At 45.1% G+C, this 26,972-nt stretch overlaps 1 long non-coding RNA gene across 1 annotated transcript; it reads right to left on the reverse strand.

The window, feature by feature from the left end:
• Nucleotides 1-986: 986 nt before the first annotated feature.
• On the reverse strand, nucleotides 987-26,750 carry LOC113596066 (uncharacterized). The gene is made up of 4 exons (XR_003416758.2): nucleotides 25,677-26,750; nucleotides 6,739-7,143; nucleotides 2,132-2,241; nucleotides 987-1,140 (listed from the first exon to the last, which is right to left on the reverse strand). It is a non-coding gene; the product is annotated as an uncharacterized LOC113596066 (long non-coding RNA).
• Between the last annotated feature and the right edge of the window lie 222 nt (nucleotides 26,751-26,972).

Below are 26,972 nucleotides of genomic sequence, written 5' to 3' on the forward strand. Positions count from 1 at the left end.
TGCCTGTTTACGGAAGTGACAGGCGTTGCGAAATGTAACGTTCACTTTCACCATGGAAAGCCAAGTGAAAGAGGGTGAAAACCCAGGCAGATCCTACTGGAATAATTAAAATACAAATGTCTTTCACGAAGACTCTGATTCCAGACGGCTGCCCCCACGGGCCTTCCCCCCCTTTCATGAGAGGCTCTGAAACCATTTCGCTTGGGGGTGAAAGTAAATTTTAGCAGAGCGAGGAAAAATGCCAAACATCCACGGCAACTTAGAATTTTTCCACTTTCTTTACATGTTCAATTGAGACGTTCATAAAATTATAAATGAAAGGACACATTATGAGCACTTTCTTTGAAGGGGAAAAAAAAGGGTCTTGCCTGGAAGTAAAATCTTGGAGTCTGTATCCTTCTCTGGAGAACACTCGAGAGCTTTCTCTGCCAACAGCGGGACCCCTGAAAGAGCTTGCCTTTGCCCTCAGGATTCAAAAAGGTAGGCCCAGTTGTTCCCCCAGATTGTGGGGGAGGCATGAAGCACCAGGAGGGGGCTTGCGAAGCACGGGGGGCCCCGCGCTGGTGTCCCTCAGGGACTGAGGTCCGTGTGTCTGGGCGCCTTCCTTCCACCTCCCTCTACCCTCCCCTTCCCCTCCCACCACCGGGGATTCACTCGTGTTTACACTGGGGAGACGGTAACTTCTGCTCCTTAACGTTTAAAAGAAGTTTAAAAGCTTATAAAAAGGCTCTTAAGATTTCTTGGACACCAAATGCCTCTTGCAGAACAATATTTTGATGGGTTAAGTGTAAATGAATCAGAAACCTACATATTAAATTTCCCCTGACATACACATCAGTTTAAAATATTAATGGAAAAAGTGCCCAGGGCTCAAAATGTTTGGGATTTCCTCAAACCCAAAATGCTTGAACATGAAGAGTGGAAATCCATTTGAACCAGTCAGGTTTGCTGATTCTCCACACCCCGCCCCCCCCTCCCCCCCAGAGCTTTAGAAATAATGGCAGGAGCAGCGTGTCCCAGCCGGCTGGGGACAGGTCACATGCCTGGTCATCATGGGTTGGTCGAGGCAGAAGCCCGGGGCTGGGCTGACACTGTAGAGATGTTGAGCCACTGTTTGTGAAGGCTGACCCTAAAAGCTGCCTTTAAAAAAAAGCAAAAAAAAAAAAAACAAAAAAAAAACAAAGACAAAACTAAATAAACAATCACGGATGATCATATATCACTGGCGAAGATATTTAGATTTGAAAAAGCCCCAGAAAACAGAATGTGCTGCAATCTGTCCCTCACAGATAAACTCCGTTCTGGGTCCTGTAATTGTGGCTCTCATGACCTCTGATGGTAAATGGCACAAAGGTCAAAACTTGAGAACCATTATAGTTTTGCTGTTTGGGCTTTGTTTTTTTTTTATTTGTTTTAATGCTGATTCTCGGTCCAAGGAAATACCCACAAGAACAGAAATAACCCCAAATCCTGAAACCAGGCTCGATCCCTAAAATCATCATTCTTGTGATTTTCTTAATTCATTTTTTCATTCTGTTGGTTTTGTTTTGTGAGTGAATGGCCACGCTAGGTGAGTAGCTAACAGGAAGACGGAGCCAGGTAGAGAGGATTTCGGTGCTGTCCTCATGTGTCATGGAGGTAGTCTGACCGTTGGGGGCTGTGTGTCACACAGATCACAAATATGAGTGATTGCTAAGTTCTGAGTAGGACATACCATGTACCCAGGGCCTCACAAGCACCGTGGGGCTGCCGAGTCACCAGGAGGCCTGCCTTGGGCAACTTTAGCCCCAGCGCTCATCACAGGGCCCAGCGAGAGGGGAATCGTGGCTTTGAGCTCATGCCTGGCTGTGTAACAGGTTAAAAGCACGTGAAAGCTCTGTGTGAACTGCAAAGAGCTATCTGCACATAAGCTGTCTTTATTATTAGTTTCAAAATTCACATCCCCTATCCCGTGAGGTACCCTCCCAGTCCCAGAGTGGTTCCACGGAAGCCAGTAATGACCTCCGAATGGAAATGCCAGAGGGAGTTTCTTCTGATGGGTGTGAGCCTTGTTCACCCTTTCTCAAAGAAGTTCTCTCAAAAGCTTGGCAGGGTCTTGGGGGCCGGGGAGATGATATTTAGGGAAACGTACCTCTGAAAGACAGTGTTAGGCCTTATTCCACTCGATGTATGTCCTGGGTGGTGTTTGTTGAATGACTGAGCAATGGAGCAAAGGATAATTCTTTCCCAGGAAAGTTGCATCTACAATGGAAAGTTGGAAGAGTTACAGTGGTAAGAGCTTCAGGGGACCTGGCAGACATAGAAAGGCTTAGAAAAATACCCAGGCTCCAGGATGCCCGATCACAAGTCTCATTTCTTCTCAGTGAGATCTGGGGTTGGGAGAAAATGTTCTCAGCGGCGAACAGGACAGCCATGAGAAATGGCCAATTCCAAAATGTCCTCTCCCCCTCCTTTCCCAGCTGTCCTCAAGAACGTGCAAAAATAAAGAAGTACTCCCACCACAAAGCGATTCCTTTTCATCCTAAGTAATCGATAGCAACCCTGGCGGGGCTTCTCTTACGCCACCTGATAATTTAGGATCAAGATGTGTGATCCCTCTAACGTTTGCTCAGGGAGATGACAGAGCTGGAAATAAGTACACGGTCACCTATGTTACCAGGTGTCCCTTGATTGTGGGCAAGTTTGGGGACCCGTAGTTATTCCCCACAAAGGATCTGATGTTGGCTCTGGGCACTTTCTCCCGTGCCTTCATCCTGTGTTCTGGGGAAACCCATTTTTTTAAATTTATTTTATTTTTTATTGGTATGTGAGCGAGAGAGAGCGAGAGTCTGCAAGTAGGGGAGGGGACAGAGGGAGAGAGAGAGAGAGAGAGAGAGAAAATCTTAAGCAGGATCCACACTCAGCACAGAGCCCCATGTGGGGCTGGATCCCTCGACCCTGGCATCATCACTTGAGCCATAATCAAGAGTCAGATGCTCAGCTAGACTGAGCCACCCAGGCGAGCCAGCGGAAACCCATTATAATGCTAGCTGGGACCCTCCTACTTTGTCCCCCAGGGAGAAATTCCACAAAGGGGGAAAACAAGCAGAATAAAACAAAAGTTACACTTGCAGGCCTGAAGTGCCCCTCCCAGCTGCTCAGCGCGCCCACCCCCTCCCCTGCCCCAAACTAATTGTAGCAGATGGACTGTAAGTTTCCTTGCACATTCAAAGGGTCACAGAGATGAGGTCTAGAAATCCAGCCCGTGTTTGACTGACATCTTCTGGGACTTGGTCCCACCCCCACCCCTAGTCCAGGACCTGATGCGAGATTGCACAGACTCGCTCCCCTCTCCCTTTGATATGGAGCCTGTGCCTACACTGGCGCTAAAGAAAACAGTCAGCCCCGACTTGCCTCCTGCCCCTGCTGCTGTTAATCTGCAACGTGCCGCTGCCACGGTGTTGCTGCAGTTCAGAGTTGGTGTCGTGGGGGGCAACATGGTAGGGGTTCTTTCTTCTTCGGGTTTGATACATCCTTCCGCGGCTCCTTGCAATCAACCACCAGGAAAAGGAGGGAAGCGGGCAGGAGGGACAGCGGGAGACTTCCAGAAATCTCTTTTCTCCCTTGCCTTCCCAAGTTGCCCTGTACTGACCCTGGAGATTTGCACCTGCCCCCAGTGAAGGAGTTGGTTACTTGCCCGGAGCCCTCCCAGGCACCACCCCCCTGCTCACTTCCCCCTCTTCCTGCTTGCAGCCTCTACACCCCCAGCCTCCCGTGGCTTCGCAGCCACATTCCTCGTCTCAGGAAGAGCAAGATGAGCTGACTTTTAGTGAGCTTTCAACGCGCTTCAGTCTACATCCCTAGTTGCCGCTAAACTCACAGACTCAACCAGTGGCTTTCCTTGGTATCATTTGTGAATCTAGAAGCGTGAAGGTGGGTTCACAGATAGCACGTGGCATACACTTCTTTCTGTTAATAAATAATACTCGGGGAGAAATTGCTTTTTAATTTAGATTTTAGAACTGGTGTAAAAAAATTTGTTTTTAACGTGCAGGCTCTCTACCTTCCTCTGGAGTCAAATTGTGTAAACCCCAAACTTAGAGCTCCTGCAGTTTATTAGTACAAGGAGAGGGGAGACACCAACCTCCCCCCCCCACTCACCCATTCACCACCTCTGCCAGCATTAAATTATGCCAGCGTTTCCTCTTTGCCAACCTTGCAGACTGAAAGCAAGGGTTGTATGTTTGTATGTTTGTTCCTTTTTGCTGCTTTTATTGGAGGAATCGTTAGGGCTGAAAGGCAGGTGTGCACCTGTATTAGTTGGGCTCTTTTATGAGAGTACTTACGGGTGCTCAGGCTTTTTCATGGAATCAGCCCCCTCATTGCCAATTAATTTCACTCTGTTTCAGGGTCACAGATCATACCCCTAATCCTGGCGGTTGTCTCACCGATGGGGCAAAAACGTATAGAGGGCCAGCATAACCATTGCTTCTGTTGGAGAAAAACGACTCCAAGGGCATGTCCCACAAAAAGCAGACCACGGTTAGAGGCAGGCATAATTGCAGTCACTAAATTAGCAGGGATCTCTCAGCCAGGGGCTAATCTAAGCCAGACTTCATGTAACGTCAGGCCACGAGTACATCACAATTGCAATTAAAAAGAAAAGAGAAAAATCACCCTTGCTTCCCAAATGTTTATTTTGAACATAGCAGGTACTTAGTAATAATGTGAGATACTAAGGCATCTGGAAGAACCAAGAAAAGTAATTTGGGTTAACAGTCTTTGAAAGGCTAAAGGATTTTAAATGCATCTCCAGGACCAAGCCCGTTGCATGCTTCCTTTCTTTCTCCGACATCAGCCACATATCTTTTGCTACCTCTCGGTTCTTTTTTTCTTTTTTAAGTTTGTTTATTTATTTTGAGAGAAACCAAGACTGCACGAGCTGGGGAGGGGCAGGAGAGAGAGGGAGAGAGAGAGAGAGAGAGAGAGAGAGAGAGAGAGAGAATCCCAAGCAGGCTCCGTGCTGCCAGTGCAGAGCCCAACACAGGGCTTGAACTCATGAAACTGTGAGATCATGACCTGAGCCAAAACCAAGAGTCGGACGCTTAATCAGCTGAGCCACCCAGGCCCCCCACTACCTCTTGGTTCTACCCAAGATCTTGCACCCTGCATTGTCTCAACTCGTGTACTGCTTCATCTGGACCTCCTGTCACCTTCCATTACTTGGTTAACCTAGCCCTCCGAATCCCCTTGACAGGCCATAGGCCTTGGACCCTCCAAGTTGGATCTCTTCTTCTCTTTTTAGGTTCTCCTAATGTCCATCAGGCCCCGTGCTTCTAGACTATGCCCTAACACAGAATCTTTAATGCTCACTTCCACATAAAGGCAGGAATCAAGTCTAGAAATCCAAAACAAATGTACTTTCTCAGTGGGGGGGTCAGGAGTGAATTTTTTCTCCTGTGGTCAACATGTACTAATTTTGCATTCAAATATATATATATATATATATATATATATATATATATATATATTTAGTTCAATTTCAAAATCCAATATACCAAACTTTGCTTCTCTTGACTTTTTAAACTCTTTTCACAATCCCACAGCCCCGGATTCACTAGTGCAATTGGTCTTTGAATGTGACCCTTGGGTTTTTTAAATCAAAGTGGATATCAGAGACTCGTGTTTCTACAGGTCAAATCATATTGCAGTGTTGCCAAGAGTTCATGTCTATGGGTGAATGGGAAGCCTATTTTTCACAGTTTTCTTTTTTTTAGGGACTACTGCCTTGATAAAAATTTAGGCCTTTTCTTGGCGGGGGCCTAGTAACCCTTCCGGCCATATTACAATGAAATTTTAAAAACTTGGCCAAGCGTTGGGCTTTCCTGGGATTTCACCTTTTTAAATTTTGGAATAAGTAGGCTATCAGCAAGGCCATGGACAACTTTTGATCATACACAGAAACTCATTGTAATAGGATTTTTTTTCTGTGTTAATTTAATGATTTAATAAAGACATTTGGCACATAAATAAGACTCTCATAGACCAAGCATTTTTAACAATGAGAGGATTAAGATCAGCCTATCGGGGATATTAGTAAAAGTGTCTTTTCTAGCTTTAGTAAAACTCTTCCATCTGTTTAGAGGTAAATTCATTATTCTTAACTAAAAACCCTCCTGAAATAGATGTGGTGAAAAATGCTCTGCCCCTGTTATGAGACTTTCCAAACAAGCCTAAAATTGCTTAAAAACAAAAGGCAAGAGGAAAAAGAAAGGACCATGTCTCCAGATAATGAGGTCCTGCCTTTGTGTTTTATCTGCAGAACAGCACAGTTTGAAAAGTCTGGATCCCATTTCATTTGAACTGAACATAAATGTAGTGCCTGGAATTCTCCCAAATGAATAAATTCTTTGCCGATAATTTTTAAGTGAAGAAAGATCAACAGGATAGGGGCATGAGGGAGGATTATAGGCTGCAGGGTGTGTGTGTGTGTGTGTGTGTGTGTGTGTGTGTGTGTTTGCATTGAGCAAGACAATTGGGATAATTCTGGACATGATTATTTCTTTTTTCTTTCCTTCTTTCTTTCCTTCTTTCTATTATTTATTATTACTTTTTTGATGTGCTATGCTGCATTCTGTCTTTCTTTGTTGGAAAACTCCAGTAGATTTATTTCCCCTAAAAGACCCCTGCTGACTATTTGCTCCTGTTAATTCCTTCTCAGTTTTCCTCTCCCATCCTGAGGAAAGCAACTCGACAAACCTCCCTTCCTTACAGCAGCTTCTGATCTTTTTTCTCTGTTTCAGGAGGCTGGTTTCTCTCCCCTGGATGGTGGCCAAAATGACGCCAATTTATGGTGGGTAAGAATACGCCATGGACCATTTCTCTCTTTAATTTTCCTGCATTTGGTGAGGTCTTGCTGAGCACAGACTGCAGCTTCTGTACTGATGAAGGGCCAAAAAGCTGTAGGACCATCGCATTCACTCTCAGGACCAAGGTCACCAAAGGAAGAACTGAATGATTTGTTTATATAAATCTCTCCACCGATCCTTGACAAGTCTTGCAATGAACACAATTCTCTTTGGGGCTTAATGTTCTCATGAAGCTTCTTTGTTTGAAAAATGAAGGAAAAAGAAACAGCCGTTGAGTCTCCAACTTCTTTGACCACTGGAAGAAAGGTAGAGAAAAAGGAAAAAAAATTAACAAAGAGAGGACACACATCCCTCCTCCTTCCTTCCCCTCTCCCCATCCACAGGCAAAATCTAATAAAGATGATTAAATTACATGTCTTTCCTCCCATTGAAATCCACTGCACACTATTCAAATATTAGAACTCAGGAAATAAGGCAGGACAAGGTCCCTCATGAAACCTTAGAAGGCAGCACAGGGGTCTGAGCTGGAGGTCTGCCTGGCTGGGCGGCTCTAATTAAGAAATCACCCCGCTGAGCAGAACTTAATCTAAATAAAATATAAAAAGGAATTCAGTGAAAACCATTACCTCCTCCCCACACACCTCACGTCCAGAGCCTGCAGACTCTCCCTGCCAGTACTGGAGAGTTCTCTGTTGTTCTGTGTGCCCCCAGCACCATCAAATACAAAGACCTCCCCCCCCCCCCGATAGAGGAAGCTGGTTCTTGTGCCTGCCTTTTGCTGTTTGGCCAGACTTTCGCAGGGCCACGGCAGGTTTAGTCCATGTTGTTTTGGTTTGGAGGGGAATAGGAGATGGGGTTTGATCAAGGATTGACTCCAGAGCTGGATATCTGGCCAACTTCCCCAGTGTTACTACAGTGAACTGCCAACCCACAGCCTCTCCATAGGTGACTGAGTTCTTCTAGCCTATCCATCAGCTGCTTTCGATGGAGTGGCCACTTGAGAGCAGAGACCAAGTCTGTTTAACTTGATTTTGGTCAATATCCTTGTGCTAGTGAGTCCTTTAAACTATATTGAGTCAGCCTCAGACCTCTACTCCATTCAGGTCCTGGGCTATCCCTCCAATGGCGAGTAGCTTTATTTAGCCTTATTTCCATCTACACCCCATAGAAACCTATTTTGTATTCTCACTGTTGACCCCTAAAAGTGTATTATTGTGTCTTACACATCTGTGGCTTTGCACAGGCTGCCATGTCTGCCTGCAAGAGTGATTCTTAAACAGTTAAAAAAAAAAAAAACCTGTTGTGAGAACCGGACCCTCTCCCTAGCGGGGAAGAAACACACATATGCATATAAACACAGGTTTGGCAAACAATTTCAGGGGTACCTTAAACCCTCTAAGGATCCCGTAGTCACCAATTTAAGGGTATTGAAAGAGATTGTCCTTTCTCTCTTTTCTCTACTGACAGACACTCAAAGACTCTCTCTTCTGACCAAACTTGAGTCAGACTGTTCTGAATCCTCTTTCTGACCCGGCCCCAACCTTGGGCTCTGTCCTTGGATCGTTCAGTCTAGTTTCAGCAGGAATCCTGCTGGATCAGTTTTGCAAAAATCCCCCACCCTGGATATCTGATCAAATTCCTCATCCTGCACCCTGGATATCTTATCACCCTGGCCAGTCTTCAGCAAAAATCTTGTTGGGTTGGTTTAGCCAGAATCCCCCCAGTCTTGATATTTCCTCCTAGTACTTTTCCACCAAGGGACCCCACCCTGCTCCTTGGCTATGCATCTCTGCCAGCCCATGTTGTATTCAGGGTTGAGTCCCCTCTATCTCCCTTTCTACAAAATCCACATGGCAGCAGTCTCTTTTGGGTAAAGTCTTCCTGAACCATCTTTAACAAGCGCCATGAATAATTTTCTCTCTAACACCTCCCATTTCAGGAAAACCCTTACTTATTCTCAAGGAGACCTCCATGAAGCCTTTCATCACCAACCCAGAAGCAGTTATGAACAGAATTCGTGCCTGTGTGCTCCTGACGACCCTGGTGTGTGTGTCTAGAATATCACGTATCATAAGGCGGTTAATCATTTTTTTGTATGTCCATCCTTCTCCGGACCAGGGGTAGGCAAATGTCCTCTTAAAGAGCCAGACTGCAAATATTTTAGACTTTATACGTCATATGTTCTCAACTCTGCAAAAGCAGCCATAGACAATATGTAAATAAATGGGCATGATTGTGTCCAAATAAAGCTTTACAGGTACTGCAATTTGAGTTTCATGCCATTTTCATGTACCACAAAATATTCTTCTTCTGTTGTTTGTTCTTTCAAACATTAAGAAACGTATAAACCATTTTTATCTCATGAGCTATACAGAAACAGATGAGGGCAGGGGCAGATTTGATCCACAGGATGTAGTTTGTTGAACCCTTGTCTGGACTGAGGAGAGACCCTCAAAAGTAAATCTTACTCACTTCTGAGTCCCATGATCTAGTCTTGATTACCTCATTTCTGAGTCCTGTGATCTAGATCTTGATTACCTCAAAGGTAATTCATCTTTTTTTTTTAAGGTTTTTTAAAGTTATTTATTTATTTTGAGATTGGGGAGAAGGAGAAGAGAGAGGGAGAGAGAGAATCCCAAGCTCTGCAGTGATAGTGCAGAGGCTGACATGTGGCTGCATCTCATAAACTGTGAGATCATGACCTGAGCCAAAACCAAGAGTCAGACACTTAACTGAGCCACCCAGGTGCCTCAAAGGTAATTCATCTTTGAGTTTCACTGTCTAGCATTAACCAATACATAAATCAGTGAATAAATAAACAACTAAATGACCAAGGGACTACAAAACTTTCCTTGAGACAGGTGTTGAATAGAACAACTATAAATATGGCTTTCGGGACCCTGTGGAGGCACCCTGTTTCTCCATGATTAGGGACATAACACCTTAAGTGGTTAGCTATCAAGGCTCCAGTCACAAATTCTGCAAGTCAAGGATCATTCCACAAATCACTGGGTAGATGCCAAAACCTAGAGAAGCCCAGTGTAGTCAGAAAACACCTCCTTTTGTAGAGAGAAGATTTCTTCCACCACTCCCTGCTTTGACAGAATCATGGCTTCTTTAAGCCTCACTTTAATAATCTCTTAAACTTTATGTGTAATAGGCAGCTTCTTACATAGCTCCCAGTGGTCATCCCTGCTGGTCTAAAGACCCTCATGTAATCCTCTCTTTCTGAGTGTGGGCTAGACCTGATGACTCACTTCTAAACAATGGAATACACAAAAGTGATGGGCTGTCATTGCTAGAATTAGTTTATATAAGATGGTAACTTTGGTTTGTCAGCAGAATCTCTATTGCCTTCTCAGCTTGCACACTTTGATGGCAAACTGCCATGGTGGAGAGGGCCATGTGGCAAGGAACTAAGGGTGGCCTTCAGCCCACAGCTGGTGAGAAATTGAGAAATTGAGCTTAAGAAACCATCAAGGAACTGAACCCTTCCAACAACCCCACTGGTGAACTAAGAAATGAAAATTCCTATAGTTGAGTCTTCAGAAAGAACCGCAGACCCTAAACCAACACTTTTTACTCTTATAAGAAAACTTGAGGCAAAGGATCCAGCTAACCCATGCGCATATTCCTGACTTATGCAAACTGTGCAGTGACAAATGTGGATTATCTCAAGCCACTAAATTTTGGGGTAATTTGTTACACAGTGATAGATAACTAATACATTTATCTATCTAAATGGATATATATTTATTTATTCTCCCCACCAAAGTGTGAAGTTCCTCCAGGGTAGGACTTAAGTTACATCATACTCATCTTGCCCAATAAAACAAGTTTACAAACGTTTGCCAAATTGACCTATAGTTTGGGTTTCATTGAATTCAGTCAATTTAAACAACAACAGTAATATTGAAATATGTATCAGTGATAGGACAGAGTAGGCAGCTGGTTAGGGCAGAAAGTTTTTGAAGATCATGAGGGAAAAAATATTTGAATTTGTACCTTAGTGTTACCCATTTACAGCTTAGACTTTCAAAGGGTTTAGTTCATTTTCAAAAAAAGTCTTCAAAGTGGGTACCTCCTAACTACATGAGAGAGATCATGGCCCTCATTGACCCGACCATTACAACCTGTCCACTGGACAGTCTACTTATTTAGGCAATTATTCCCCATTCCCTTGTTCTGCATTGTACATGAGCCGTGAGAAATACTATAAAGAGAGAGGAAAAGATGGAAATAGCGGGAACTGAGGAAAAGTTGGAAAAGTGGAAAGGAGGAAAGAGGAATGAGCAGTGGGAAGAGAAGTGGCCAGAACACCCAACCAGAGGCAGAGAACCAAGTCAAAAGAAAACGTCCGATTTTCCTGGCTTTGATCGTAAATATTTTGACATGGAGCTTAGCAGTTACAAAAAGGGAAAAAAGGAAAAGCGGAAGTTGTCTTCCAAGATGTGTTGGAAGTGTTGGGACCCAACACTCTTGAAATTCCATGACCTAATTCTGTGCAAGGTTGCAGAAGAGAGATGGCCTCCCTTGTCTGAATGTCATGGCGCTGGGGCCTCTGTTTTCTCAAGAGAGATGCCACTATCAGAGATTAGGAGTAGAATGTAGGGGATGGGGGGTGCTAGGCTGGATACCATGCTTGCAAATGTATTTTATTTTATTTTATTTTAATTTTACTTTTATGTTTATTTATTTATTTTGAAAGAGAGAGAGAGAGAGAGAGAGAGCATGGGAGGGGAGGGGCAGAGAGAGGGAGGGAGAGAGAATCCCAACCAGGTTTGATCTCATGACTTGAGATCGTGACCTGAGCTAAAATGAAATTGGATGCTTAAGCAACTGAGCCACTAAGGCGCCCCAAAAACGTATTTTTAAATCACTGTGGATTCTCATTCTCTCTCTTACTGGTTGCTTATCTTTGCAGTTAAGTCGGCTTTTCATGACTTTTGTAGACATTATATAATATATTCTTCCCCCTGTCCCCATCACCAACTGTTAGGCAGTCTCCTCCCAGAATGGGATGCGAGTTGAGTCAGCTTGAGCTGGAAAACTTTCATGCTGACATGTGAGGGAGCCAATTCTCGGCCACAGAACAAACCTAAGTTTTCTGCAGTTATCAAAGGACCAAATAGATCTCAAAAAGAAACCTAAAAATGTATGTTCAAAGGTCAAAACAATTTGAGCTACTTTAAGCCCATGTTCTCCTCTGTAGCGTGGGGACAATGTGTCTAACGGGGTCATTCTGAAAGTCAAATATGTGGAAAAACCTCAGTCTGCTGCAAGGTTACTGAACTCTTGGCATTTCGGGTGGGATTCTCCTTTGTTGTGGGGGCCTTTCCTCTGCATCACAGAATGTCTAGCAGCATCCTAGCTTCTACCAGAGAGATGCCAGTGGCACCCCACCACTTACCACCACTCCTCCCTCACGACGGTCAAAAATGCCCCCAGACATTTCCAGATGGAAATGCAGGGAGCACGCAAATCACTCCTGATTGAGAACTGTTCTGCTAGCGTTTGGCATATTGTGATTGTTCCATAAATATTAGATGGCATTTTTACTATCATTAAAATCGTCACCAACATCAGCATCAACTGGCCACGGTAACCGCTCCTCTGGCTCACTGCATTCTTGAAATAGTGGCTGTCTGTCTTCTCCCTTCAAAAGAAGGGGCCGAGAAGAGGCAAAGCTCTGACGTTGGTAACAATCCAGAAGTAAAACCTACCATCTCCTATGAAGTCTCTTTTCCTGGAAGGAAAAAGGGCCACCATTTTCTCAGGCTCCAACCAGGTACCTTCCTTAGCCTCACGGTTTGCCAGACGCTACAGATTCTTCCGCTGGCGTCAATATTCCAGCTGTGGGCATGACCGGTACAATTGGTGCTTAAAGCAGATCTTGGAGGTTTTCCAAAAGAACCATAAGAAAGGAAGGAAAGAGATGTTCGCGAAGAGCTGCCCAACAGAAGCGACTCCCTTTGCTGTTTTTGTGGTTTTGTGTTTATTTGGGTTCACAGGTGTGTTTTTTTGCCCAAATTGTTCTTGCAAATTCTAACAGTTTGCTTTAGGTGTTTTGATATCACGCTGTTTTGAAGGTACAAATGTTTTTCATGGCATGTCTTGTGTTAAGTGTACAAACTGAGAGGTGAATGTTGGTGACGGGAAGGAGGGCAGTATTCCTCAAAGTTTTAACCAAATAGATGCTAATAGCACAGGGAAGTGCAAAAAGATTTCTGGGAGTCTGGTTGCGGCCGGCTGAAAATACATTTTTTTTTCCACCTTCTGTTTTTATGTTTAGAATCCATGCACACTTTACTCTCGATGCTATTTTTGTTTTCATTTGTTTCAAGGTAAATTTTGTAAACTGACTCTCAGCATTGGGCCCTTTTTATCTGGTGACTTTTACTACTTCCCCTTTTATTTTTTTATTTTTAAAAAATGTTTATTTATTTATTTTGAGAGACCGCATGCAAGAGACAGAGCACACAGGGGAGGGGCAGAGAGAGAGGGAGACAGAGAGAGAGAGAGAGAGAGAGAGAGAGAGAGAGAGAGAGAGAGAATCCCAAGCAGGCTCCGTGCTGTCAGCACAGAACCTGACCCAGGGCTAGATCTCATGACCTGAACCAAAATCAAGAGTAGGACGCTTAACCGACTGAACCACCCAGGCACCCCCTTACTGCCCTTTTCAAGCACGCATGATGCACTATGAAGGAAAGATCACCTGAGAGGATTTCTCGGATGAATTAGACTCATGCCGGCCACCCTTCTTGCATGCTCAACACGCCTCGTCAGCTCATGTTGACAGCCTCAACACAGAGAAATCCTTTTTGAAAATATTCATTTCAGTGTCAACCTTTCTTCCCTCTGATTTTAAGTTGTTATAATATTTTAAAATCTAAGAATGACTAGGGAAGAGCGGTGTCTGTCTGAATCTAACGAATGTCCTTGCGTGTCCCAAATAATATACTTCCTAGTAAGTGTTAGATTCCATATTTATGTTTTACAATAAAAATATAAACAAGAGCTGATTACGGCCTCCCCTAAGACCCCAGTTATAAGCAACTTGAGGACAGGAAGCTTATTCATTTTCCACTGCGGTTGAACTTAGAAGTTTAGACATTTAAGACCTTCCAAAAATGTATGTTGAACAAAACTAAGAATGAATGCGTGATTGTATTTTTCTAGTTCATTTCTATGAGGTTTAGCTGATCTTCATATTTTGGCAAGAGCACGTTTTTATGATGCCTTGTCGGTGCTGTGCTAGTACAGCCTATGTGTCGTCCGCAGTTGTTGGCTCATCCAAGGCCTGGTCACTGAGTCTCCCTTATTCACCCTTGACCTCATCCACGTTCTTCAGGGAACCAAGCATCAGACTTGGCCCATAGTGGGCAATTTGGAAATGTGATGGAATGAATGTCTTTGCTGCATAATACAAAGAACACAGGCCAAGGAATTTGGGGAAAAGGTGATCAGTAATAGTATATAAGAGCCAGCTCTTCTATACTATGTACCAAAATACGTATAAGGTTAGATGAAATGTTCATAGAGGGGGTGAAAATCATCTGATGAAGAGTGGTGGGCAAGTCTGGGGGTTAGGGAAGGACCTAGACCAGCCGAACAAATATTGCCGCCTCATTTTACTTTCCAGGGTGCTGGGTCGATGTCTTCTGGAGGAAGATGGGAGCACGATGTTTTTTTCTAGGTATCTGTGCTTCACCAACTCCTGTCTCCAGGCAGAGAGAAGGTCTGCCTATTAGGAGGAGAGTGTGCTTGCCGGGTGGTCAAGCACTGAATGAAAAATCATAACTTGTGTTAATAATGGGGTGGCCACAGGCCAAGGCTGCTGGGCTTTTTCACTTGTAGTTGCCATCAAAATGAAGACAAGCCAGCAGTCACCGAAATGGAAGTGATAACATTGACTGAAGGCAAAGTGGGCTGGCTGATAGAAGTAATAATGGGAACCGGGATCAGAGTGGGGGCCTGGGTAGGACTCGATAGAACGTGGTCGTATGGTGTTGCCTAGACTTAGTCAAATACCAGGGGCTTTGAGCACTTTCCCACAGCTCACTTCCAACTGGGAAGTTAGAAAGTAACATGGAGAGCTTGTATGCTGGGCACTGCTTTACAGGAACAACAGGTCGCATGGAGCATTGTTTCATGGACCCTTTGGGCTCACTCTTCACAGCCCCAAGTGATCATCCTATGAGGCAGCTGGAGACCATGTTTAATGGTCTCCATCTTTTGACCAGTTAAATGCGTGAACTCCCCACTTGACAAAACCCATACAGGTATGACAAGAAGACAATAGTTTTTGGGAGAGGCATTGGTTACACACTTTGATCGAAGAGTTGTGAGACCACATTACCAGCATCTAAATAAAACTCAGTTACAAATACATGATAAACGACTGGAAAATCTTCAAGTGGATCTCTCAATCCAGGCATGACCAATTTTTCCAGGAAGAGTGAAGCTGCAATTAGACGGAAAAAAACTCAAGAGAAAAATCCTCCCATTAGTGAGACTTAGCATAATGGAAGATACAGCACAGGAGGTGTTCTAGGCTGACCTTGTCCGGGGCCAAGGTCAAGATACTCAACCTGGCATCCATAAAGCAGGTCTAATGGCATCTACTACATGGTTGTTGTGAAGGTCAAATGACATAATGTATGCAGAATGATTCATCAAGGGCCTGGTACACAGTCAGCATATAACAAATGCTTGATCCACGGGTAAAGCCAATAGCCAACCCCACTCCCAACTTCAGACCCACATTTGGACTCAATTTCCACCATCGGCTCTGATAGAAAACCACTAACCAAGATGGCCAGACCTGCAGAAAGCCAATGGAACTTTCCTGCAAAGCCAAGCTACTGTTCATGGAAGATAATGAACTATGTCTTCACCACACGAGTCTGCGCGATGTGGGGAACGCTCCCCATAGGACTCTTAACCAACTGTGATTTACCTGCTGCGTATTTCCACCACCGAAATTTCTCCCTTCGCTTATAATAACTGTCCTCTCGGTAGCTGGGGGCCAGCGGGCTAAGAAACAGGAGGCGGTTGGTGTCAGCCTCCTGAGCTGCCAACTGGAGATATTTTTCTCAGGTTTCTGGGTGGGTTTTTAAGCCAACAACCTTGAAAAGGAAGCAGAGCCAGCATGCCACAGGCATCTGGGACACAAGGCCTACACAGTATTTTTGAAAAGTCAGTATCGCTCACTGACGATAAAGGGGCATTCACTGTGGGCAAAGCCACTCCACAGGAGTGGGTGGAGTTGGGGCCACCAGGCAGGCCTCGGACTGAGTTAGCAGCCAATTTTCTTTTTCCACCATCTCTAGAGTTGAGTAGGTGCCAATACAGCTAAAAGCTTTTGGAGACACCCATAGACACAGATAGTGAGCCCCCCGTTCCCCCCAACTCCCGTCTTTTCCATGGAACTTAGCAGCAGCTACCAGGGGCGTCATCACAGAGCATTAATTTTTTCCTTTGCCTGGTTTCCCACATTCTGTGACCACCTCAGAGTGTGCCAGGGAAAATACTGAGAGCCTAGGTAAATGAAGGGGAACCCAGCATTCACCAGTCTGGCCTTAAAATAGCCGGCGGAACGCCCCCATCCCAGAGAGTACACAGGCGGCAACTGTTACCTAGTGTGCTCAGAGCACCCGCCCACCCCACCCCAACAGCTCACCCCGATTCCCGTGAAAGCCTATCTCAGAGAGAGGATGAAGGAGTAGCCAGATGACTTGGCCGTCTCTTTCCCTTTGGGCCCCGTGACTTGGGCGAATACTAATGAGCACACAGTGACCTGATGCAAACCAGCGCACCCACTGGGCAGGGTGGAGACCTTGGTGGAACGGACGTCTGGGCTGGTGGAGGCCTGGGCAGAGCAAGTGGGGAGAGCCAAGAGGAAGAGTGCTCCTGGAGGAGAGTGGAGGCCTTGGGAGCCACAGGACACACCCCAGGGTTGGGCACACGGGCAGAAAGAAAAACGTCTCCACGCCGGACAGCCTGGGACACAGCCGTACAACTTGCTGTGTGTGGCAAGGTTGCCCATTCTGGAAGGTGCTCCTGCAGCGGGGAGGGGCCCGCCACGGAGAGAAGAAAGCAAGGAAGGAGGGGAGAAGATACTGCGTGCGGTGAGAATAGGGAAGTACGTAGAGCCTACACTGCAGGAGCCTCGGCTCGTCAACGTTCTCTAGGCGCTCTCCGTGCAGTTGCCAGATTTAGCAGCATGTCTGGTTAAATTTGAGTTTCAGATACACAACAAATAATGCTTAGTATAAATACGTTCCAGGTAATATTTGAGGCATAATTATACTAAAAAAATATGTGGTGCTTATTTGGAATTCAGGTGTAACTGAGTGTTCCGTATTTTACTGGCAACCCTAGCACCCCCTCAACTAGAACAAAGACGGTCAAGGGCAGAGATTGTGTCTTCCATAGCCTCTTTGTAAAACCTAATGCAGTCCATTCTACATGCTACTTTGCTATGTAATGTCGTGCAGAAGGCACGCTCTGCAATCTGACTGTCCTAACTTACCCTATTATTAGCCATGTGATCTTGGGCAAGTAACTTGCTCACGATTTCCCCAAATTTCTCATCTGCCAAATGGGTAAAATGGTAGGTGCCTGCCTTAGAGGATTGTGATAAAACCCTTGCACAACCTTTTACTGTGTGTGCTAAGCTCATAGAAAGTCCTCACTAAGTGTTAGCTATTATTAGTGGGTAATGAGGGCATGTGATAGAAAAAAAAAATCTCATGGGTGTCAGAGACCCACCTGAGCTGACCATTGGGCTTCTTCAACCAGCTTTGTGAGTTTGAGAAAGACTCTACCTTTCTGGGTTCCTTTTCCTTAGGGTTCCAAGATTCCTTCAGATTCTAAAATCCCACAATTTAAATAGATTGAATGGATGGGAACCAAATGGAATAACAACCATGTCAATAGAAATGTATAAGGGGGTTAGAAAGTAGAAGTGTGATAGGGGATGTTTCATTGGTCACAGAGAAGAGTCTGTCCCCAAGTGCAACACTGGCCTTCTCAGGGCTCTGATTGTAGGAAGGCTGGGTTTCAGAGACTGAGGCAAAAGACAACCTGTGTGAGAGCAGAGTATTCCTGCCTCAGCTAGGACTTAGACCAAAAGAATCCTAGCATAAGGCCAAGTGGGGGAGCCTTCCCAGTAGGCAGCCAATCCAGCTGCATTAAATAAATTCATGTCAGCCCAGTGCCAACACATCACAGAAACCATGGTCCCCACTATCCACAATAGTGGGGCCTCTTTTGGGGCCCAGAGTTAGTTTTCAGTGATTTGCAACATTTTGACATAATTTCAAATCTCACTGGTGACCTTTATAGCTATGTCTCACCACCTCTGGGAAATTATCACTTAGTCACAAAGCAAATATTTGTCCCTCTCATGTAATTCTGAGGAGAGGATGGTTACCGAGAGACCAGCGATAGGCAGACATCCTCACAGAAGTGGTTTCCTTCCACAGGGCTCTTTCCTGTTCCAGGGGATGGAGAAGAAGAGGGTCCATTGGTGGCACTACTGACAACATGGATTCACAGAACAGTGGGTTCAAGAGTCCTTGGAGAATGATACAATAAAGAGAACAAATAGCCCCCTGCCCCAGAATATTCACAGTGCACCTGAGAGGCAAAATCTTTGTTTGATGTAGCAATGACTTCAAAGAGGCTGAACATCATACACAGGTGCCAAAAAATATAAGGCAGATGGAGTGCATCTGGGTTAAATTGACAAAGAAGGAGCCAAATGGGCCCAACCAAGATGTGAGCTTTCAATGGGTATGTGGATAGCTGGGGAAAAGGTGAGAGTCTTGAAAGAATAAAGAATGTTCTAGGCACAGATGAAAAGTTTTCAGAGCATGCCAGGAAACGGGCATGAACGGGAGCCTAGTTAAGGAGTCAGACTGGAGACAGGTGAAGGCTTCAGGATGGGGGTGGGCCGGGCTCTAGCCTCATTAAATTAGCTCACAGGCCATATTGCTCCCAGATAATTGGATTATCTATTGTTTTTCCTACTGTGCTGTGATTTAAGGAGATCTGTGGAAGCATTGAATGGACCACCAGTTTAAAAACATTTCCTCCACCAACTTGAAATTTCATCCACCAAATCATGTTGATTAGATATCACTGGGGGCATATAAATTCATCCACTGTCTGTGGAAGGCAGTATGGCAATAGCTCGAGAAACTACCAATCACATTCTCTTCAAGCAGCAATTCAACTTTTGGAAATTTATCCTGAAGATACACTTGAATGTGGACCGGATTTTTATTTCAGCATCGTGTACAAAACCAAAACGTTTGAAGCAGCCTAAAGGCCAATCACAAGGGGACTAGTTAAATCATGTATGGTGTCAATACATTCACAGAATCAGTGAAAATTAACAACAGATGTAGAAGTTCCCAACTAATAATGGGGCCATCTCTAAAATAAATTGTTTAAAAAAAGTCAAGGTTGTGAAGTAGGCTGCCATCAGAATGCCATAAGCCTTAAGAATGAAAGGGGCTTCCAGGAAGTAGAACATAACTCTCCCCATTGAGTATGGGATGCATTTGGTGACTTTCACCAAATGATTTCCAAGAATACAGTATGGAGGCAGAGGAAGCAACTTTACAGTGGAGAAACCTGGCAAACACAACCTTGCTCAGGAGATCAAGGGTCACATCCCCAGTGATCAGTCATGTGGACGCCATGTATGCATGATGCAATGATGAAAACGCATGTCACCGCTTAGGTCATCCTCCCCCAAACCCATACCCCCTGGGTTAACATGAGAAAAACACCAATCTGACTCAAATTGAGGAGCATTCAATGGCCCCCCCCCCCAAAAAAAAAACTGTCAAGATCATCAAAACAAGGGAAGTCTAAGAAATCATCACAGACTAGAAGGGGCTCAGATGAGATGACAACCGAATTTAAGGTAGTGTCCCAAATGAGATCCTGGAGCAGAGAAGGGACTTTGGAATGAAACTAGTAAAATCTGGTAAACTCTGAAATGTAGTTAATTGTAATGTCCTTACCTGTGACAAATGTACATAATAACATAAGGGGCTCCTGGGTGGCTCAGTCGGTTAAATGTCCGACTTCCGCTCAGGTCATGATCTTGTGGTTTGTGGTTCGAGCCCCCTGATTCGGATTCTGTGTCTCCCTCTCTATCTGCCCTTACCTCATTCGAGCTCTGTCTCTCTCTCTCTCCCTCTCTCTCTAAAAAATTGAAAAAAAAATACGTTAAGGAGAGGGGGACTGGGTGATGGCACACATAGGAACTCAGTAATATCTCTGCAACTTGTCTTTAAACTTAAAACTTTTCTAAAATAAAACATTTATTACAAATTTTTAAAAAGGTAGAGATAATATATTTTGCTCACATATGCACAAAACGTCTGTGGACAAAAATAGGCCGTAAACTAGCAATTTCAGTTGCCTGCAGAGAAGGAGCTGAGTTACTGGAAGAGAAGATTTCACTATATGCGCATGTATACTTTGACTCAGAGGTCATGCGAATTTGCTACCTCTTTTAAGATAATGACATTTATGTTTTATAAAAACAAAACAGAATTTTTAATCCATGTTAAGTTGTTTCTAAAAGATGCCTTCATTTTGAAATTCATTTTGTAAAAAATGCATTAAATCAGTAGGCCCCAAGCGATTTATTAATTTGAATTATTCCCCATAGTAATACGTTGCGTGGCCCAAAAGTTCAAAGCTCCAAGGAGAATGGTCCTGGGGACATGGGAGTTTTGAGGGAAAAGGGAACACTGGGTAACGTTCTGAATATGTGATATTGCCTAAGAAGATGCTGAGTGCCCAAATGACAAAATGAAAGCACGAGGCACCAGACAGATGGTGGGAAAAGGAGAGCTAAGATGCCTGGAGGAACTGACTCCTTCTCACAAAGACTAAATTTGCTGCATTAAAATATATGAGATGAGCTCTCCCTCCACTTCCCAATAGACTGTGTCCCACATCTTCCCAGTTCTGGAATGAGCCTTTCTCTGCCTTTGGCCCTTAAGCAAGAAAAATGTACTAGACAGTTGGATGTCTAAGGGGCACTCTGGACCCTTTGAGAGCTGACTCTGGAGTCATTCTTTTTGCCCTACCCATCGCCCTCCTGTTTCAGCCACCACTTGGCAAAAGCCAACGGGAGCGAAGTGAATTCAAATTTGACTTCATGAGAGAAACCGAGCCATTCAGGTCATGCCTGAAGCCTGAGAGAAAGGACACAGGATTAGCAGGTCACTGAGCCAGCTGGAGGCAAGGCGCCAGAAGGACACCCACCAAGAGAGGCAGGGAAACGGTTAATAACTCACGGTGACACATTAAGCCAGCTACTCAGGGGCTGGAGCTTGGCTGATTGTGAAGTCAAAACAGAACTGTCGGAAACTGGGAAGGCACTGTCACTTTTACTGTATTTTCCACACGTATTTTTATTTTATTTTATTTTTTTTTAATTTGGAAATGTTCGTGGGGAGCTGGAACACTCAGGCTGAAGAACTCCTGGGGTCTGAGAAGGAAGAAACTGTGTCTCTGCTTGGATCTTAATCCAGTTCAGACCAGCAGTTCCAGGGGCATCAGCCACTAGTGGCAGTTAGGTGGCCTCCCGCTGCCAGCCCCCATCGTCTGCCCCCCCCAAACACACCCTGTCCTGTGGAAACACGCTCACCTCCTCTCCTTTTCACTGCCCTCTGGTGCCAGCATGCAACCTCCTGCCAAATTACACGAACAGCGTGCTCCATCCACCACCACACCAGCCTCCTTGTACTAAACCCAGCAGTTGCTTAACGGGGAGCAGATGGAGAGGCGGGAAACACCCCCTAAGTGGGCACTAGGGAAACCTGGGGCTGAGAGGCGGAGTGGAATTAAAATGCTCTGCGCTTACCCCAATTGATATGTTGGCAAGGACCCTGCTTTCACAACGCCTCACATGTGAACGACCAGCCCGTGGAAATTCACTAAAAGGAAATAGTAGGGCTCAGGATGTTTAACGTGATTATGTGCTCCGTTTGGGGGAGAGTGTAGGAAATTGGCACGCACAGTGACAGAGGCACTGTGAGGTTTACCTGCTCTTTGGATCTTATAACCCTTGAGATTCTTGTTCTGACCTTCTAGGCAAAGGTATTTACCAAGTACTTGCTTTATAAATTACAGGGAGAATTCTCATCACAAGTGAACATTTAAATAACATTTTCTCCATGAGAGGACATGTCTGCATCATAGGCCAGTCTTGCAGATTAATTTCACTCCTGACAACTGGACTTTGACCTTATATACGAATATGTTCACCACCCCCCACTGCCCTACAGGTGTGCACACACACAGTTCATTCTGTAGGGACATCCCCACTTAGCATCTCTGCTCCAAGTGTGAGTTAAATACCATCCATTCCGGGGCACCTGGGTGGCTCAGTTGGTTGAGTGTCTGACTTCGGCTCTGGTCGTGATCTCATAGTTCGTGAGTTTGAGCCCCGCATTGGGCTCTCTGCTGTCAGTGCAGAGCCTACTTCGAATCCTCTGTCCCCCTCTCTTTCTGCCCCTTTCCTGCTCACATTCTGTCTCTCTCTCTCTCTCTCTCTCTCTCTCTCAAAAATAAACATTTTAAATAAATATCATCCATTCTAAAAAAGAGAGAGAGAAAAAGAGAATGGTTTTACTGAGCGAATTTTAGGCGAGAGAAAAATGGATAGTCTGCAGTGTATGCATGAGCAGGAGTAAGCGCGCACACAGCCCTCCCTGCTTCTCTTCCCTCTTGGCAAGAATTTCATTTGCTTCTGAGGTCCCCCAAAGGGCACTGGATCTGATAACCCCCAAACAGCTGCTGTTCAATTGGCTCAGCCAGGGAAAAGTTTCCCTGTAATTTGGCCAGAGCAGTTGTGCTCTGCTTACCGGTTCCTTCGTGATGGCTTGGGGCTAATGTCGTGGGTCATCCATCGCAGACCTTATCCACCCGGTGGAAGTTCCCTGACCTATCTCATGGAATAATGCAGAAACACAGTCCCCCATTGTTCTCTGACTTGGGTATTGAGGGGAGGGGGAACATGCGAGCGCACAAAACCTCCCTCCAAAAGATTAGTGCAATTATTAGCCAACAGTAATGGCTATAAGCCAATCTGCTCTCAACTCCTCCCAAGCACCAAGTCACCTCAGAGCCTCTTAAAGCCCCAAACACAAGACTGTGTGTTCTCCTGCGTTTTGCCGTGTTGTTCTCGAAGGCTGCGGGGCCATTGCTTAATGCTGCCCTTACCCACAAGGCTAATAAGCAGAGAAAGAAACAATGAATAATGCACATGGTTGAGCCCTGGGTCCCCATGCCCCCATAAGTCTGTGAAAGGCAGATGTCCGGGGCCAGACATCACTGGCAACCGCTTCATCCAACGTTGTGCCGGCAAAAGGCTTATAGAACACAGCAGTAGATTGTGACTTGTGGTTAGTGTTAATGGTAGAACTCTCCAGAATGATGTACTCTCTCCCCCTTTCACCTCATATGAATAACAATCTCTGACCCCCGTACTACTACATCCTGCTGGCCATTCTGGAATAATGAGTATATATTGGGAAAGGAAATTAAAGTCTATTCCAGGGCTCTGTATACACTGCAAACATATTTTAAGCGGTGGTCTCAGAGAACACGAACTCTTGTGTTAGCCTACACTGACACATATATGATATATGTCAATAAAGTCCATAATACATCTTGTGGATTAAATGCAGATAATAGTGAGAGATACACAAAGAAGAAAATTTGAAGGACAGAAAGGTTGGTGATCCATTTACATAATACCAAAGCAATCAAGTAATTGCATTTAAGTTACGGATAACTAAGAAAAGAATAGGTCGGCTGAGTTCAAAGACAGCTGGTCCAGTAACTCTGTGAATATTCTACTCAAGAGAATACCTATGTGTATAAACAAATATAGAGGTGAACATCGCCTGCAGAGGTGAACTACTCAATCATTCCTTTATTCTTCAAAAGGTTACTGAACCCCTACTATGTTCCCAGCACAGGTGAAGGCAAGACATTTACTAGCTTTCTCTTAGAGCAGCCATATTAAAAGTCCCATTACTTCCAGAGAAATCAGTGCCATTTGGAAAACACAGGCACAAAAAAAAAGTCTCAACGCTGAGCAAATAAAAAGGAAATTTTTTATGAGACAACAAATCAGGAAAGCTTTCAACCATCTATTGTTCATTATCGAGCAGATCAACATACGTTAAACTTTGTGCATGTCTAGGAAATGCGTAGATGAGGTATTACATAGAACCCCGTTCCTACGAATTAATACCACGTGTTCGCAGTAGGATGCTCTCCAAAAAAGGTCTGTTGAAAAATCTGGAGCATCAGCCTAAATGACCAAGCCACAATGACTCAATGTTCTCCCATAAGATTACTTCACACTCCTGTACGCACACCTAAATAGAACCAGCACTATACCACTGTGTTGTATACAGCTCCCACAGCGCATGTTTTTATATGCACACGCGCACACACACAGTCTTTCTCATCTAGGAAGTTTCGGGTTTTAGTTAAACTCCAGAAAGGCTCCCCTTTGTAATAACTGGAGGATGACTCCTGATGAATCATTTTCAAAGCTGACCCCCCAAACGGAGGTTAAAAATAAATAATAATCTGTAATAATAAAGAAATCATAATAAAATAAAATAGAAAGTAAAATAAAAATTACTACTACTACTACTAATAAATGGGCCATTTGGGAAATGCCTAAAATCCCAAGGCTAAACATATTGTATCAACTTACGAGTGCCTAATCCTATAGACTGCATATACTGAACCACTGTTTGGCATTACTCACTAATGGAAAGATCGAAATGAATACATAGATGCTACGACAGTTTGCCCTTTAGGACGTGCAGATCTAAGCCCCTGCTGTAATCACACTGTGTATATTTGGTACGGGCATTTTTGAGGCTCAGTAAAAGCAGGTCTTTGAAGGATGCATGTCACATCCTCGGATGTGTTCCTCCGCGCACACGCGCGCGCACACGCGCGCGCCTGCACCTGCGCGCGCGCACACACACACACACACACACACACACCAGCCTTCCATTCCCGTCTGCAAAATTGAGATAATTTCATTCAGGTCTGTTATGATGTTATATTCCCAGCAATGGTGCTTGTGATCCAGGAAAAGAAGGACAAATAGCAGTGCGAAGAAGAGCTAGGCTCTGATGACGCACAGAGCCCCCAAACCCTGGGGTCCCCGCTTTCATCCTTACTCTTCCACTCAGGGGCCGAGCCTATAGGAGCCCAGCTCACCAGCACCTGTGTGCGGCTGAACTTTCTAGGCCAGGGCACCGGGTACCAACTCACGAGAGAAACCAGATCCACAGCCGGTGCCCACCATTCACTCATCTAAGCTCCTTGTCTTTGAAACCGGACAGTTCTCTTGTGCGCTTTTGGCGAGTCTTGCAAATGGAAAGCACAGGGCAAGTTATAGAGAAAGTGAAGGCGGAAGGCAGAGGCCTGGCCAGGAGCAAGAGGCTCATGGCGAGAAAGCTTGCCTGTCAGAAGACTCATGCGTGCTCCCCTTCACCCACCATTGCTGACTATCCTCCCAAATCACATGAGCCCACCCAGCTCATTCCTGCCCGAGGATACGATCCCCGCACAGCCGGACATGCCTCTCATGCAGCAGGTGGCCAGAAAGGACTCCGCTGAGAGATTGTCCCACTAGTGCCTAAACCGTGGCAAAGGACAGAAAAAATAAGAGTCACAACTGAATCAACGTCAAAGGGGGGCGGCGGTAGTCAGATTCAACTCCACGACAGCTTTTTAACCCGGGAGGCTACTCACCTGGGTCTGGCATGAGGACTGACAAAGGGACTCAGGTCAAAATCCAAAATCCAAAGGAGCAAATCCAAGGGTCTCTACTCTGCCATCTTTTCCTGTGTCCCTTAGCCGTCAGGTGTGGGTTAGCTGACCAGGGACACGGCCCTGATGGATTCGGCAAGGTTCCAGAAAGGGAGAAGGGGGTCTAGCCTCATCCCACCACCATCTCTCCGTCCCCGCCCAGCTTTTGGAGCCGAAAGCACCAGCGACGGTGTGCAGAAGCCTCGCTCCCGGCATTGAATGAGCCCACGGAATACGTCAATCTGATCTTTTATAGTGCTTTGTTTATTACCAGTGTGCCCTTATTTCATAAGGGAACCGAGAAAGAGAGAGAGAGAGAGAGAGAGGGAGCAGGCATGTTGAAGATGACTATTAGTAGCAATCCAAAGACAGCTTTTCTTAAGCTTCATTCATACCAGCAAATGTGACCAAACAACCTAGCAATTGTTCTCTCCAATGTCACCTCTCTGTATGGGCCGCTGTGCCGATAAAACCCGGCTCTCTAGTTTTTGCTCCCTGGTGCCCCTCCTAAAAAAAATTTGCCGTGTTATCCTCCAGATATCTCCAGAGAAATCGAACCAACAAGGAAACCTTTTCTTCTTCTCCCAACTACCCCCCCAACTCGTTTTTTCTTTCTTCTTCACGCAGCTTGAACAATTTGGCTCTGTTCTGGGTGCATTCCTGTGGCCCATTCTCTTTCAGTCCCCTGTGCAGGCCTGAGGACGGTGGACCGGGAGAACACAGGCCCACATTCAGACCCAGGACGGCACTCGGTTTGGGGGGGCGGGGGGGAGTGAACCAAATGTACCTATGATTGTTACACCACCAACTTAATACCTGGGCAGAGAGACAAAGGCTCTTTAGAAAAAGTCTGCACTGCTGGTTAACCCATCCCCCAACCCGCTGGAGTTCAAAAGATAACAGAAGCTGAAAATAAAGCAGTAACTTGATTAAAGTTTTCCAACTCATTTCAGGAGCTATTACAAATGATGACCAGAGGACTCACTGCTAGACCTTTTTGATGAAGAGCCTGTGCTCGTACATGGAGAGAGTCTTTTCCTCCTTGCGTGTGTGTGTGTGTGTGTGGACAAGTGCGTGTACACACACAGGCATCCAGTCCTGGACAAAATGATCGATATTCTCAGAGCCCTGCCACCATTTCACATAAGCAGAGGCGTAACCACTGCTTGGAAAGTCCCTGATTTGAGGGGAAATCTACAAAATGAGGAAGCCCTCTCGACATGAACCCTATTTTGTTCT

The sequence above is a fragment of the Acinonyx jubatus genome, chromosome E1, assembly GCF_027475565.1.
Source record: "Acinonyx jubatus isolate Ajub_Pintada_27869175 chromosome E1, VMU_Ajub_asm_v1.0, whole genome shotgun sequence".
NCBI classification, from domain to species: domain Eukaryota; kingdom Metazoa; phylum Chordata; class Mammalia; order Carnivora; family Felidae; genus Acinonyx; species Acinonyx jubatus.